The sequence below is a fragment of the Myodes glareolus genome, chromosome 8 (assembly GCF_982192425.1).
Source record: "Myodes glareolus chromosome 8, mMyoGla1.1, whole genome shotgun sequence".
NCBI lineage: Eukaryota > Metazoa > Chordata > Mammalia > Rodentia > Cricetidae > Myodes > Myodes glareolus.
Genome location: NC_142033.1, coordinates 15,397,655 through 15,412,807, shown reverse-complemented (window position 1 = coordinate 15,412,807; position 15,153 = coordinate 15,397,655). Strand labels below are relative to the sequence as shown.

The window sequence follows — 15,153 nt, the reverse complement described above, 5'->3', positions numbered from 1 at the left end:
AAAAAAGGAAAGAAGCCAGATATGATTAAAAAGAGAGAGAGAGAGAGAGAGAGAGAGAGAGAGAGAGAGAGAGAGAGAGAGAGAACTGCATAATTCTGCTAAGAAACTTTATCACATGATAACATCTGCAGGGTAGAGTCAGCCACCTGGTGTCTGGAGGTTACCTCCAGAGAAACCAGTTTTTGAGCCCCTCTATAGGGCTGAACTCTGCCAAGAAGACCCCTTTCTAAAGAAAAGACACTTGTCCATCTGTCAAGTCTCATGACTTCCATGAGTGAGTTCTGAGTATAAAAACCATGCTAAATGACTATCTTCCCATTAAAAAACAACCCAAAGCACATGCTACTTAAGGAGAAATGATTAGCATGTGAAGAAATAGCGTAGTGGGCATGAGCCATGCTCCGCTCTTGCAGAGACCTGGGTTCAGTTCCCGGCATCCACATGGTGGCTCAGAACCATCTGTAGCTCCTGTTCCAAATGATCCAGCATTCTCTTCTGATCTCCTTCAGCACCAGGCACATATGTGGGGTGTGTGTGTGTGTGTGTGTGTGTGTGTGTGCCTATGCAAACAAAGCACTATACACATAAAATAAAATAAGCAATTTCTTTAATGGGAAAAGGCAATGCTGATGATCTGGGGAGGAAATGACAGGATGATTGTAAAATTCAAGACCATTCCTTTTGGCATGGACATCAAAGTGCTGGTCATTTCCTGTTCTTTCTTTAAACACATACATGGCAAGTGGGTCATACATGAACCTTAGGGATAAAAAGGAAGAGGGTCCTTGCCCTCCAGGACCTCAGTATCTATTGCTATCTAAATACGAACAAAAAATAAAAACAAAAAACAAAAAAAAACCCTACAAAACTATCTGCAAATGAGATCAGAATTCAAGAATACTGCAGAAAGAACAAAACTGTCAAGCAACCTTAAGTGACTGTTAGACCCAAAAATGTACATTCCTAGTGTACAACATTATGCTTTGACATGTTGTACACTAAATGTTGTACATCTAAAGCAGGCTAACTAGCATGTGCATTACTTCATATATGTGTGGTGAGCCATTTCCAAGTAAACAATGTGCTATTATTAACTATGGTCACCATGAAGTATGGTAATCTGTTGACTGTATACCTCCTGCCTAGCTGAAACTCACATCCGTGGACCACCATCTCCCCATCTCCTTGCCACAGGAAAATCGTGTTCTATTGTTTCTGCAGTTCGGCTTTTGAAACTTCCACACCTAAGTGAGACCACACAGCATTTGTCTTTCTGTATCTGGCATGTTTCGCCTCACACAATGTCCTAACTCATTTGACACATACAATGCTGAAATGAGAGGCACATATAGCGGGGGAGACAGGCACAGGCCTACAGTCCCGGCTACAGGGAAGGCTGGGGCGAAAGGCTCACAAGCTGGATGTTAGCCTGGGCAACCTATCTCAAAATGAAAAGACAAAAATTCAATGATAAGGTGCTTGTCCACCACGCAGTAGGCTCTAGTGACCCAAGCCCCAGTTCTAGGGAGGCAGAGACGGGTGCTTACATAAGCAAAACCCAAGATGGCTTTCTTGGAACAACAGAATCTGGGACAATGCTAAATTAAACCATCAATGTATTGCTTTACAGACTGTGGTGTGACGGTAGAGTCAGAATTTCTCTAATTACTAGAGAGGAAAAAAGCTGAGCAAAGTATTCGATTATTTCTATTGCAGTCTGCTTACTCAATTTACATAAACCAACTTCTTAGTTGGGTCCAAGGAGAATATTTAAGCAGAACCCTGCTAATCATGTTTTATCTCCACAGAACTCTGAATGGGAACCGGCTGCTACAGTGGCCAAGGGTCTGTTCTGTGGAGTCGTTTTCCTTGATGCTCTTGGAGAAACACTTTGGGTAACAAGTCTGAAAAAAGAAACTGGGTTTTTAGACTAGGAAGACCCAGGAAAGTAGAAAGAGTGTCCTCCAGGTTCCGAAGCCCTGGTGACACTCCCACCTGACTCCACTGTACCCTCTCCCTGACTAGAGACAGCCTCGCACCATTCATCCCCTTCCAGGGTGGATAGCTTATAGTTAATCATTCCTGACTATACCACATCCACCTGGCAAGACTGACCTGCTACTCACCCCTCAAATGCCACTGGCATTTCTAAGAAGCTCCAGAATGTTTTCAGAGCCCCAACCTACACAGGCCACACCAACCCCGATCCATCCTCCTTGCTCACAGCATCGTCTTTTTAAATTTTCTGTAGTCAACATCATTTGACAATATTAAAATGGAGATGGAGGGTGGAAACGGGATTTTAGAGTTACACTCCAGAACATCTCCCAGTGCACAGCACATGAAAACCCGGTGTGCATTTTTATTCCTGCAGTCCATTGTAAATCAAACTGCTCATACTTCAAGTGCATGGTTACAACATTTGGCTAGAAGTGATTGAATTGGCCAGTCTAGCTCTGCTGCTGCATCCTTCCTATGTGACACTGGATAGATTAACCTCCCTTTGCTTCAGAAAGTTGCTCTGAGTAGTATATGATACGTGATCTGCAAATCCTTTAACGTAGTACCTAGCACCTACAAACGCATCCGTAAACACCAACCACAGACTGTATCTCAAAACACAGGGGTTTTGAGCACCAGGGAATGCTTGCGAAATGGTGGCCCTCAATCAAATACTTGCAAGAAAGCAACAAATGAATAAAAATCTCACTACGGCTGCTTAGGATTTCCAGGTTGTGTAGTCACTAAGCGCTGGTATGGGACTCACCCTCAGTTCTGCTGTGTACCAGCTGTACAATACTAGAACATTTATTTCATCACCGAAGCATCGGTGCCATCACCTGGAAAGTGAGAATGTAGTGGTATTGATCTTACGTGACGAGGAAGAGGATCTAATAATTTCTAGACGACAAACACTTAGAAGAGGAACCAGGAGTGGGGATAAGTGGCGGTCACCATCTTATGACATCATTGCTGCTGGAACTGTGGTCGTCACTGTTTCCCTGCCAGCTGTGTAGTTCACACTGCTCTCACCATCTCACTGAATACCTGCTGGGTTTTAGTGGACCCAGATCCATCTGCGGGCCATCCAATTATAAACATCTCTATTTGAATTATAAAGCAGGGGCAAAAACAATTACAACACACTGGTTAAAAACATCCAGTTGGCACACATCACAATCCGGGTCACAAGTCTAACTACTGAGAAGCCACACCAGGTGACTGGGGACTGAACAATAAATAAGTGAATAACCAGATATTATCCGTCAGTCCTCCGCTCCCGCTACCCTCTTCTTTGTTCTCCTTGATGACTCACAAGTTAGAAGGCAGGAATTAAAAGCCATGGACACATTGCTGACATGCTACCGGGTCTGGTTTGTAACCATGAGATACGATCACTGCTGTCAAACCATTCATTTGGGTTTCAAATGTGGAGAACATTGATAAAAAGCTTCCAGCTTCCCTTGAAATCTGCCCTCTGAAAGCCTCAAAAGAGTTAGGGGGCCCACAGTGGTGGCTTCTTACCCCGGAGTGGCATCAGCAGCTCTCTGGCTCCCTGGAAGCCCACAGGTGTGATTGTCCCCTTGGTATTTGCTGTCGGCCTCCTCAGCGACTAAGGGGACACCTAGAATGATTTCTGTCTTCCTAACTTATCCTCTGTTTTCCTCTGAAATTTGATCTTGACTCCTTGAGCTCGCTGATGCTTCCAAGAGCTGTGGGGAGGTAAATGCTGGGAAGACTTTGAAATTCTGTTTCATTTCAACATAGTAACAACCATGAAAGCTGTAAGTCATTGCCCAGTCTCAGTGACAAACCAGGGAACCTTTTTATACGACAACTTGTTTTCATGAGTCCTGTCTCAAGGATTCAACCTAAAATACCTTAGAACAAAAGCCCAACCCCTTTTTAATAATAAAATTGCCTCTACCTAGTGTACCATAATTGAGAAACTGTGGGGGCTACTGGAGGGTGGGAAGGCTAGGACCACATCCACACTCAGTTCAACATCAGTGCCATCACCAGCAAGAACTGTCACATCTTAGCATGATCATTGTCCTTCACGGGAGCACAGACCGGCTCTGAAAAAGTCTACAGGGTCAAGATAAGATCACGTCTAAGGCGGGTCCGTTTGATTTCAGAGTGAAACAAACATGTGACAGAGAAATTCCCAGCAGTGGTTTTGAAAATCCTGCGTCACAGGAAAAGCGTTTGTTTCTACCTAATTTAGCAAACCTCATTGACAAATTGCCCGGGATTCCCTTTCCCCCTGGAAAAAGCCTGGGAATTGGGGCCCTTCTCTAGGGAGCTGGGTCGAAGGCTGATACAATGGACGTCTCCTCTCACACTGGGCCGCTTTTGCTAATGAGATATAAACAGGTAGATAAAGTAGCTGAGATCAGAAATGGGTGTTCGTCGAGGCTTTGGGCTCTGTGTTTCCACAGCAACGTCATACCTGGAGAAAAGCAGCATTGTGATAAAGCCCAGCACGTCTGTCTCCATAACAACAGGATCATGGCAAGCTGGCTGAGATTCCTCCTCAATCTTCCTCAGCAGCAGTGACCATGGTAACAATGCCACACACCTTCACTTTCCAAATAGATAAATGTCCACCTTCGGGCTCCTATGATAAATGTCTTAGGGCAGGCTCCCAAAGGAAACCAGATAGGAGAGGGTAATAGCACACGAAATGAGAAAGTCAGGTGGTGGGGCCATCCTACACAGTCCTGCAAGGACAGCGTCAGCTTAGTGTAGTGGAAGAAATCACATGTCTAAGCTGCTGCTACCCAGAGTTGTCCATCACGTCACAGAAGAACAAAGTTCCACATACTTTTATTGGGTTTTTTTTTTTTTTTTTTTTTTTTTACCTTTGGTGGTGTTAAAATTCCAGGAGCTGGAAAAATTAGAGAAAGGCTGCAAGGACTGGCTTGCAAAGTGAAAATTAAAACCAGAGAGTGCGCAGACACAGTGCGAGGGTGTTCAAGGCAGGGATGGTAGTAAAGGGTGGCACCACCATCCGCTGTGTCAGAAGCCAGAGGGCTATGCAGAGGCGGATGCTGCGGCTTTAAATGCCAGGATCAGCTGACGGCTGCTGATCACCCACGTCTGTTCAGCACACGAATGGGAGTCACAGAGGCGTAAGGCAGCACAGCACGTTAACTATGTACAGTGGGCTAAGACTTGGGTGACCCAGCAAGGAATGCATATCTGTGCAATAAAAAAGGAACTCGGAGCTATATGACTCCCGAAAACAAACTCGGTGAGGATCATGTGATGTGACATTGTCTCGACTACTTTTCTATTGCACAACATGTCTAAGGGGATTTTCTTCCAAATATACAAGATAAATTTGACCCTTCAAAGTTAATGTAATCTACATATTAATGAACTAAAACAAAGGAAAAAATACATGATTATATCAATTAATGTATTTGTTAGCTACTTTTGTCATTGCCATAACAAACTAGTCAGCAAAAGCAGTTTAAGGGAGGAAGGGCTTTTCTTGGCCCCTGGTTTGAGGTTACCATCTATGGTGGAGAAGGGAAGAAAGCAAAATCATGGTCATATTGTGTGCACAGTCAGGAAGCAGAGACACGAATGCTGGTTCCCGGCTAACATTCTCTTTGTTATCCATCACAAGACTATAACCCACTGAATGGTGCCACCCACATTCAGGATAGGTTGTCCCACCTCAATCTAGAAACTATCTCACAGACATGCCAAAGTGTGTCTCCTAGGTGATTCCAAACCCTGCCAAGGTAGCAATCAATATTAACCATCACAGTGCATAGAAATCATTTGACAAAATTCAACATGCACTCATTATTTTAAAAAAAGAGAGAGAGAAACCCCTCTCTATTTAACAAAGATCGTTTGTAAATGTTCCTACGGCTTACCTTGTACTTGATGGTGACAGGTGTAGCATGGGTAATAAAAACAGAGACAGATATTGGGGTTCAAGCTGAAAATCAGAAAAGCTACTGGTTCTTACCACTACCTCAGACCGAAATGGATGATACTGCCTCCACAAATCACAAACTCAGACTGAGACTGAGCTGAGACCTGTCTATCTCCTCCCATCTTACAATCCTTTCTAGTGCTGGGATTAAAGGTATGTATCACCACCACCCAGCCTTTATGGCTAACTCATGTGGCTGCTGGGATTAAAGGTGTTTGCCAACACTGCCTGATCTGTATGGCTGACTTGTGTGGTGGCTTTGCATTCTGATCTTCAGAGAAGCTTTATTTATTGAAACACAAATACTATTGATGTGGGATTCCCCTCTGTATGTTGTGAATATGTTTTATTACCATTGGTTAATAAAGAAGCTGTTTCTCCCTACAGTGAGGAAGAATAGAACAAGGTGGGAATTCCAAGCAGAGATGGAGGAGAAAGGCAGACAGGCAGAGTCAAGGAGATGCCATGTAGCCATGAAGGAGACAGATGCCAAAGCATTGACAGGGATTTCTGTCCCACCTCCATTTAGTACCAAATAAACACACAGAGGCCTACATTAATTATAAACTGATTGGCCTATTAGCTCAAGCTTATTAACTCTTGTAACTTATATTAGCCCATAATTCTTGTCTGTATTAGCCACGAGGCTTGGTACCTTTTTCGGCAAGGCAGTCACATCTAGGTTCCTCTCTGTCTGGATGACTGCAGACTGACTCTTTCCTCTTCCCAGAATTCTCCTCTTCTCATTTCCACACCTTTACGTTCTACCTGATCTCCCCGCCTATACTTCCTGCCTGGCTACTGACCAATCAGCATTTTATTAAACCAGTACAAGAAACAAACTTTACAGGGTAAAGCCATTGTCCCACAGCAGTCGGGAACCTTACTGGTAAACCATGAGCCTCATGGTAAAATATAAAATAATAGAAATAGGTTCTTCCTCGGCACTACCTGCGAGGTGGCTGCCATCTCCTTTGTGGCATCATGGCTGCCCTCCGATCTCTGGTGAAGCCCAAGATCGTGAAAAAGAGGATCAAAAAGTTCATCTTGCACCAGTCAGATCGATATGTCAAGATTAAGCGAAACTGGCGGAAACCCAGAGGTATTGACAATAGGGTGCAGAGAAGATCCAAGGGCCAGATTCTGATGCCCAACATTGGTTACAGGAGCAACAAGAAAACCAAGCACATGCTGCCTAGCGGCTTCCAGAATTTTCTGGTCCACAACGTCAAGGAGCTGGAGGTGCTGCTGATGTGCAGCAAGTCTTACTGTGCTGAGATGGCTCACAATGTTTCCTCCAAGAACCGAAAAGCCATCGAAGAAAGAGCAGCACAGCTGGCCTTCAGAGTCACCAATCCCAACGCCAGGCTACGCAGTGAAGAGAATGAGTAGATGGCTTGCAAGCGTGTTTTATTTGTGTTTAAATAAAACCACAAAAACTGCCACAAAAAAAGAAATAGGTTAATTTAATATATAAGAGTTAGTTAATAAGAAGTCTGAGCTAATAGACCAAGCAGTGTTTTAATTAATATAGTTTCTGTGTGATTATTTTGGTGGGCAGGAATGAACAAGCAGCCTCTGCCTACATACTATAGATGGTCTAAATGCATTCCTGAAAAGTCAAGAATAAGATTGGTATGTCCATTCATCATTTCATTTAACATGCTATTTACTTATGCAGAAAGGTCAAGGAATCCAAAACAAACAAAAAGCAGAATGCAATTGCATTAGTAGTTTGTCAAGGTCATAGAATACAAGATAAGTACACAAAAGAAATTGTATTTCTACAGATGATCAATGAACAATCACTCAAAAAATATTTAGGTATAACTCAAACAAAAATGTTTATATCCTTAAATTTACGTATTAAATTCCTAACCCACATGCAATTAGGTTTATATGAGATCATTATGGAGCATTCAAAATGCAATTAGTGTACTCATAAGGACTGAAGAAGATACTAGAGTTCTGTCCCTCCTGTGTAAGGATGTAAAAAGATTCAGCAAATCAGGAACCAAATTGGCAAGTACTTTCATCTTGGACATCACAGTCTCCAAACTATAGGATTCACTGTTTGTCACTTACACCACACGATCTGTGTTATTTTGTTGTTATATGACAAAGATAGACTTAAATGCTAAAAACAGTGCCACAAAGAAAGATAATAAGTGTAGAGTTATATCATGTTATGGAGTTGGAAGAGCTAAAGACAAAAATGTGAACTCTTCCCAAATTAATACCTAATTCCTGTCGAAATCCTTGCAAGATTTTTATAGGTGTAAACAAGATGACTGTTAATTTTATATGTGTACAGGAGAAGTGGGTGCAGTAATACAGCTTTGAAAAATAAGAAAGTGGGAAGAACCACCCTACAGGATTTTTAGACTTAGTAGGTTATTACTACCATCAAGACTATGTTGTCCCATCAAGGGGCAGAGTTAGTAGGTCATTACCATCATCAACAGTATGTCGTCCTGTCAAGGGGCAGACACACAAATGGACAGATGAGAGCGCAGAGCCAGTAGACATTTCTAGACAGTCTTATAAAGGTCCAAAGCAGTTTTACAGAGGAAAGGCAGCCTTGCCACAAATGATACTGGAAGAATTGAACACTTTCAGCCCAAGTCTTGTGTTTTCTATAAGCTGTGGCCTTAAAACCTAAAAACTTTTTAGGAAAAATGCAAGAGAAAAGCCTTGGAAATCAAGGGGGAAAAAGTTAATGCTTTCAGTCAAAAACACAACTCATAAAAATAAGTCTTAATGAATTGTAGTACACCAAAATTACAACCTTCGCCTTTAGATTTATTAATAATAAGAGCATAAAATGGGAGATAGAGAGATGACTCCTTGGTTAAGAGCACTGTTTGCTCTTCCAGAAGACCCAGGTTTAATTCCCAATACCCACATGGTGGCTCACAACTGCCAGTAAGTACAGTCCCAAGGGATCTTACACCTTCTTTTATCCACCATGGGCACTGCACACGCATGGTGCACAGACATACATTCAGGCAAAATCATACATATAAAATATTTTTCTTTTTTTCTTTTTAGTTTTTTGAGACAGAATTTCTCTGTATAATAGCCTTACTTGTCCTGGAACTAACTCTGTAGACCAGGCTGGCCTCAGACTTACAGAGATCTGCCTCCCTTGTTCCCAAGTGCTGAAATTAAAGGGGTGCACCACCACTACATGGCTAAAATACATTTTCTTAAGAATTTTAAAGAAAATGACAAACTGAGAGAAATTATTTACAAACAACATACCTGAAAAAGGACTATACACTTAGCACTCATAACTTATGAATAAATAGCTCAATTATGACATGGACAAAAGATGCAACCACATTTCAACAAATAATGTTTACAGACATAAATAAATAAATGTAATGAAGTCTGAGATCTAGCCATAAGGAAAATACAAAGGCCTATCAGAATGGCTAAAATAAAAAACAGCAGAGCCAACTATGATGGTACACACCTTCAACTCCAGCACTTAGGAGACGGCTTGCTCTGCATAGCCAGCTCCAGCATAGCCAGGACTATAGAAGAAGACCTTGTCAAAAAAAAAAGTGAAAACATGAAATAAACTGTCAAAAATAAGCCCGAAATAACAGTAATTACAACAAACTTTATTTAAACTCTTAGTTTGGATATTACTAAGCTATGTTTAAAAAGAAGACTTCTAACATGAAATTTGTGAGCTTTCCCTCAAACCAACCAGTCCTCTCACCCTCTTTGTATGTCAGCTGGGAAATCCCACAAGCTATTTCCATTTTAACAGTCATTGCCAGGTGTTAGCAGTGAACCCACAGTTCTAAATGTTCACCCATTATTTCCTTCACATACTAGGAGCAAGTACTGGGTCTCAGGCTAGTCACGCTTAGTTCAGCTTAGATTCAAGCATGGGAGCCCATGTGGAAGATAATGCCAGCACCTGGGAGGCTGAAGCAGGAAGGTCACAGGCCAGACTGGAAATCAGGAAGATCCTGTTTCAAAAGAAGGGAGGGAAGGACACAGGGAGGGCAGGGAGAGAGAGGCAGAGGGACAGAGGAAAGAGAATCAGGAATTTCTACATTCCCCTCCCCGCCCTCTCATCCTCCACCACCACCACCCACAGCCTCCCCACAGTCCCGGCAGTATCAGAAATCTATAGACAGCTTACAGAGAGCGAGAACAGAGTTGACTTGCTACTTATTTGTTATAAAGGCCACAGAAAGAACAGCCAAAGGGAAGCCGCACTGCGCAAACTGTGGGGAAGAAGAGGGAGCAGAGAATCTGTGCGGTCCCCAGTCCCTCCCAACCCTCCCGACACCTTGACATTCAACCAGCATGCCCTCCTAGCTTTGCCATTTAGAAGTTTTCATGGAAATTTCATTACTTAACTACGCTTGATTAAATCCGCAGCATTGGTTATTAATTCAATATCCAGCGCATTTTCCTTCACGATTGTTTATAATCTTTTGTAAGAAGCAAAGATAAGTAGAAGATAGAGAGATGAGAGATAGATAGATAGATAGATAGATAGGTAGATGATAGAAAGTAGATGATAGTAGATATATAGATGATAGATAGATAGATGAATAGACACACAGACAGAGAATAAATGTTCAGCGTTTACGCAGAACGCACCTCAACAATCCCACTCCTAAGCACACACACTGACAGCAGGCTGGCTCTGCTCTGGGTTATCCAGCTTTGCGTAGCACAGCAGCTTTCAAGCTGTGCCTAGCCTTAAGTTATTTCATTTTACAAAGCAACAGTTTTGACTTGCGTTACTCCATTTTGACTCTAAGTGACAAGAAAGAACGGCTCCTTAACTGCCCCATCAGCACACCAGGAGACACAAACTCATGGTTTATTCATAAGCATAATTAATGACACCTGCGAATGCATCAAATCATAAAAAAAACACCAGACACAGGACTTATCAATCACACGGATACAACCCCTCGCCTGGGAGATGTGACAAGCACGGCTACCTGATACTCGCTCGCTCATCACACGCCTTGGATGGGAACACTGCCAGTGAGGGACCGCTGCCTCTGTCCCCAAGCTTCAGATCAACCACGGATCCTCCTGCCCTGACAATCAGCTTCAAACTGACACCCGAAATGCCTGTCCCCCTGCCCTGCAGTGGACAACTTCATTTTCGGACAGTGCTGCTGTGTCTCTGTGTCATACTTCTTAGCTGTCCTCCAGACTTTCCCTTGTGCCACGATTCCACAGCATGCATACGTGGGTATGACATGTGATCTGAGAGCTACCATTAGCAGTTAGAATAAAACATCCAAAGGTCAAGTGTATCAGCAGACATGGCAGCAGTTGATAAATGACTACTAACTAAACTGATGTATGGATCTATTATGTTGGTCAATAGATTCTGACATTATGGAAAGACAATAACCTGCCATTTGTTCCTGACATTGCATCCACACATGTATGACAGAAACCCTTGCTGGGACCACTAGCTTGGCATGCTAATATATGTCACATATTCGTGACAGCACTGTTTGGAAGAGCAAAAAATCCTAACAGTTGGGATAGAATAATGTCTTCAGACTGAATAACAGTTTGTCTCAGGGAAAAGAAATAGTTACCATGGCATGGATGAATCTGTCAAATGTTAGTAAGAAAAACAAGTCCTAGAATTTTATTCTTTGTAAAGTTAAAAAACAGATAATACTGTATTTTTCTGTCATATATGTATACAAATATGTATGTATATGAATATGCAGCATCCATATTTACCAAATATTCTTACTGTGTGTTTATATGGATATATTGTATGGATACATACACTATCTATTTGATATATACATATATCATATATACTTAGTACAAAATATAAAGGTATATTTGGCAAAATTATTTTTAAAGAAAACAATGAAAAACACAAAAACTAGGCAAAATTTTTCCCAAGCAGGGAAGCAGGTGATGGCAGAGACACAGCTGCCGCCATCTTTGTTCTCACGTTGAGCCAGGAGTTAAATGCAAAAGAAAATCTGTGGTGGATGAAAAAGAGATAAACTTGCTAAAAATGAGCCAGAAACACCCAAATATGTCTAATTTGATACTCATGTTTCTAAAAGATTGCAGAAGTTGCTAAAACATAGCGGTTCTACATGCTGAGTGATGGACAGCAGGCCAAGAGGACTCATGATCATGAACAATATGCATTTAATAACAGACTTTAAAATACAGAGAATAGCTGACAGACAACAGAAGGAAATTAATCCGGCTCCTTGGAAATTGTTAAACTCATATTTTTATCTCTGTCCTTCCATGAGGCGCCATATACCAGGCATGAGTCCTGTTAGCAACAATTTATCTCTCACACGTGTGGAACCCAGAACCCAAGACCAAGGTGGTGGTACATTTGGTGTCTGGTGAGACTCCACAACTCCTCATAAACTGCATTGGCTCATGATGACCTCATTTCATAGGAAAGCCTCTTTTATAAGAACACGAATGACATTGATGGAGGCCCCACACCATGACGTAATCACCCTGAAAAAGCCTCACATATTACTACAGTCATATTGAGAATTAGATTTCAATATATGAGTTGGGGAGAAGGAGACACAAACACTCATACCAACTGATAGCCTAAGTAAGAGGGGAAAGAAACAGAATATTTAATCTCCAATCAAGAGGTACATAAATTCAAGCCAATAATACACCCACAAGAATAGCCATCCTCTAAGGGGAAAGAGACAGGGAAGGAGAGTGAAGGGGAAGGAGAAGAAGAGATAGAGAAAGAGAGAAGATCACTAATACTACATGATATCCTTGATTCTACAAGGGTAGTAGCCAACATGCTGCAAAGCCAGAAGAAACTAAGACTCACGCTATTAAACACAGAGGCACAAACTACATAACACATCCCTAACTGTGAGTTCGGGCTTTCTCAGGAATGATTTCTTTTTCTCAAGTGTTTTATCTTCCAACTTTGTGAAACAAGAGGTATTGGCGGTTCTGGGAATAGACTCGGCAGTGTGAGAAGCAAATTCCCACTTCCTCTGAAGCTTCCAGAAAAGCACAGCTTTTCTGTGGGATCAAACTGGCCTGACAGCATTAATCTGGCAAAGATTTGTAAGACACCTAGACTTCAGAGACATCCTAGGGCAATAGTTCCTCACCTCTAAGAAGCTATAATGCTGATTGGTCTTCATTAATGTGCTACCCTGGAGATGTTTATCTGCTTCTTACAGACACAAACATTGGTTGCCTTTCTTTGTTACGCCAGAAAAAAAAAACTTGTTGGCACTTAACATGACTGGCAAAATCAAGTATAATTGTGTTGGCGAGAAAGCTTTGTCTTATTTAAATAAATGAATAACACCTGGGCTAAGTAGACAATCACGACAAAACAACAGTCTCCTGGGCACTCAACAGTGGAAGCCCTATATGTTAAAATTTGTGGACTCCATTTAAATAGCACGTAGAGGGAAAGCTCTGTATCTGAATATATTGAAGCATGACCAAGAAATAAATTATTTCTCCTCTTCATCATCCTTCCGTTCTTTGTCCCTCCTCCTTCCTTCCCCAAACAAAACTCAGTCCTAACTGTATTGGATGAACTCAAGCAAACCAGGCATCCTCGCCCCAGGAGAGACTGAGCCCCGATGGTCCACAGGATACGTGGAGTCCGTGAAAGCTAAGGAGGCAGCCATGCAGGAGAGGAGCCCAGCTCAGCCAAGCAGAATGACGGGAAGTCTGCCACCACCATCAAGCCGAAGGGAGTCGGGTGGGAGCAAGGGAGGAAGGCCCCTCATGGACCAGCAGCCTGGCAGGAGGTCAGAGCTGAAGTACCGGGAGGATAACCGCCCCCTGCGAGGGCGTGGAGGCCAGGAATTAGAAATCAGCTGCACATAGGATGAAACAAAGAGTGCCCGGGAAGTCTTAAAATTTCTACCAACTCATAAAAAGAGCTAAAATGTTTAAGGACTCGCTTATTTGTGTGCTCACTCATTTATTTATTTTGTGGTGCAGGGAAGCACACTCGGAGCCTTGCACATGAACAAACTTCTCGCTTACAAATATTGCCTTTCTTGCTCTTTGTTCTGATCATCTTTTATGTCCCTTATAAAATTTTATTATTTTCTTCAAATAATTCTTGTGCTTTCCTTTCAAAACATATTTCTAAGTATTGTGTGCATGCTCCCATTGATATAAATGCTATGTTTTTTACTCATTACTTATTACTTATGTTTAAAAGTTACTTTTAGATAGGGACTCACACTGTAGCCCAGACTGGCCTTAAATTTACAGCAGTTCCCCTGCCTCAGCATCCCAAATCCTAGAACTTAAACATGTTACCAGTTATCTAAACAAATCTTCTCATTAATTTTTATGTTTTATTTACAAATGCCTTGTACTTCCTGAATATGATGTCATTTCATCAGTTTTCCTACCAGTGATACCAATTATCACTGTTTTAATATTTATTTTACTTTAATTATGTGTGGGGGTTTTTGCACATGAGTGCAGTTCATTCAGAGGACAGAGGTGTCAGATTCTCCTGCACCTGGAGTTATGGGTGGTTGGGAGCCCCAAGACATGAGCGCTAAGAACTTAATTCAGGTCCTCTAGTGGAGCGGGAAGCACTTAACCACTAAGCCATCTCTTCAGCCCCCAGTTATTATTTTTATGGTCTCTGTACCAGGAATTTTCAATAATTGATAAAATGATAACACAGCTTTGAATAGTTCTCTATTTTAATAGGAAAATATTTCCCAACTTGATTTTAGGGTAATGTTTACTGTCAGGTGCCAGCGAATGGCTGCGGTATGCTTTAATTTGGTAATGGAATGCGAAGCAGCAAGCCGTACAAGCTAACAACGACGTAGGGTTGTCGGGAAACGTCAGTCCTCAGGCACTGAGTTAATGAACTTGCCCTTCGGTTTGAACATCACATAGTGTTCTGCTAGCTAAGCAACTAGAACCATAAATCTTCCTATCGCAAGATCTAGGGGTATCCTTGGAATACTTTGTACTGCAGAAGAATTCACTTGTTTTAAAAAACTTGGGCTAAGCCTGGAGCAATGGCTCAGCTGCTAAAGGTTAGGCTCACAACCAAAAATAAAAAAATTTGGGCTAGGTAGGCAGTTTGCTCTTCAAGCTGTTTAGAACATTGAGAGTATTCACCATACAGATGGAGAGTCATAGGCCGTTCCAATTGGGGGTACCGTGAAATG

At 42.0% G+C, this 15,153-nt stretch overlaps 1 pseudogene; it reads left to right on the top strand.

Annotated features, from left to right (window-relative positions):
- The first annotated feature begins 6,925 nt into the window (after positions 1-6,925).
- LOC125396201 (large ribosomal subunit protein eL32 pseudogene) lies at positions 6,926-7,413 on the top strand (annotated as a pseudogene).
- Positions 7,414-15,153: the final 7,740 nt, after the last annotated feature.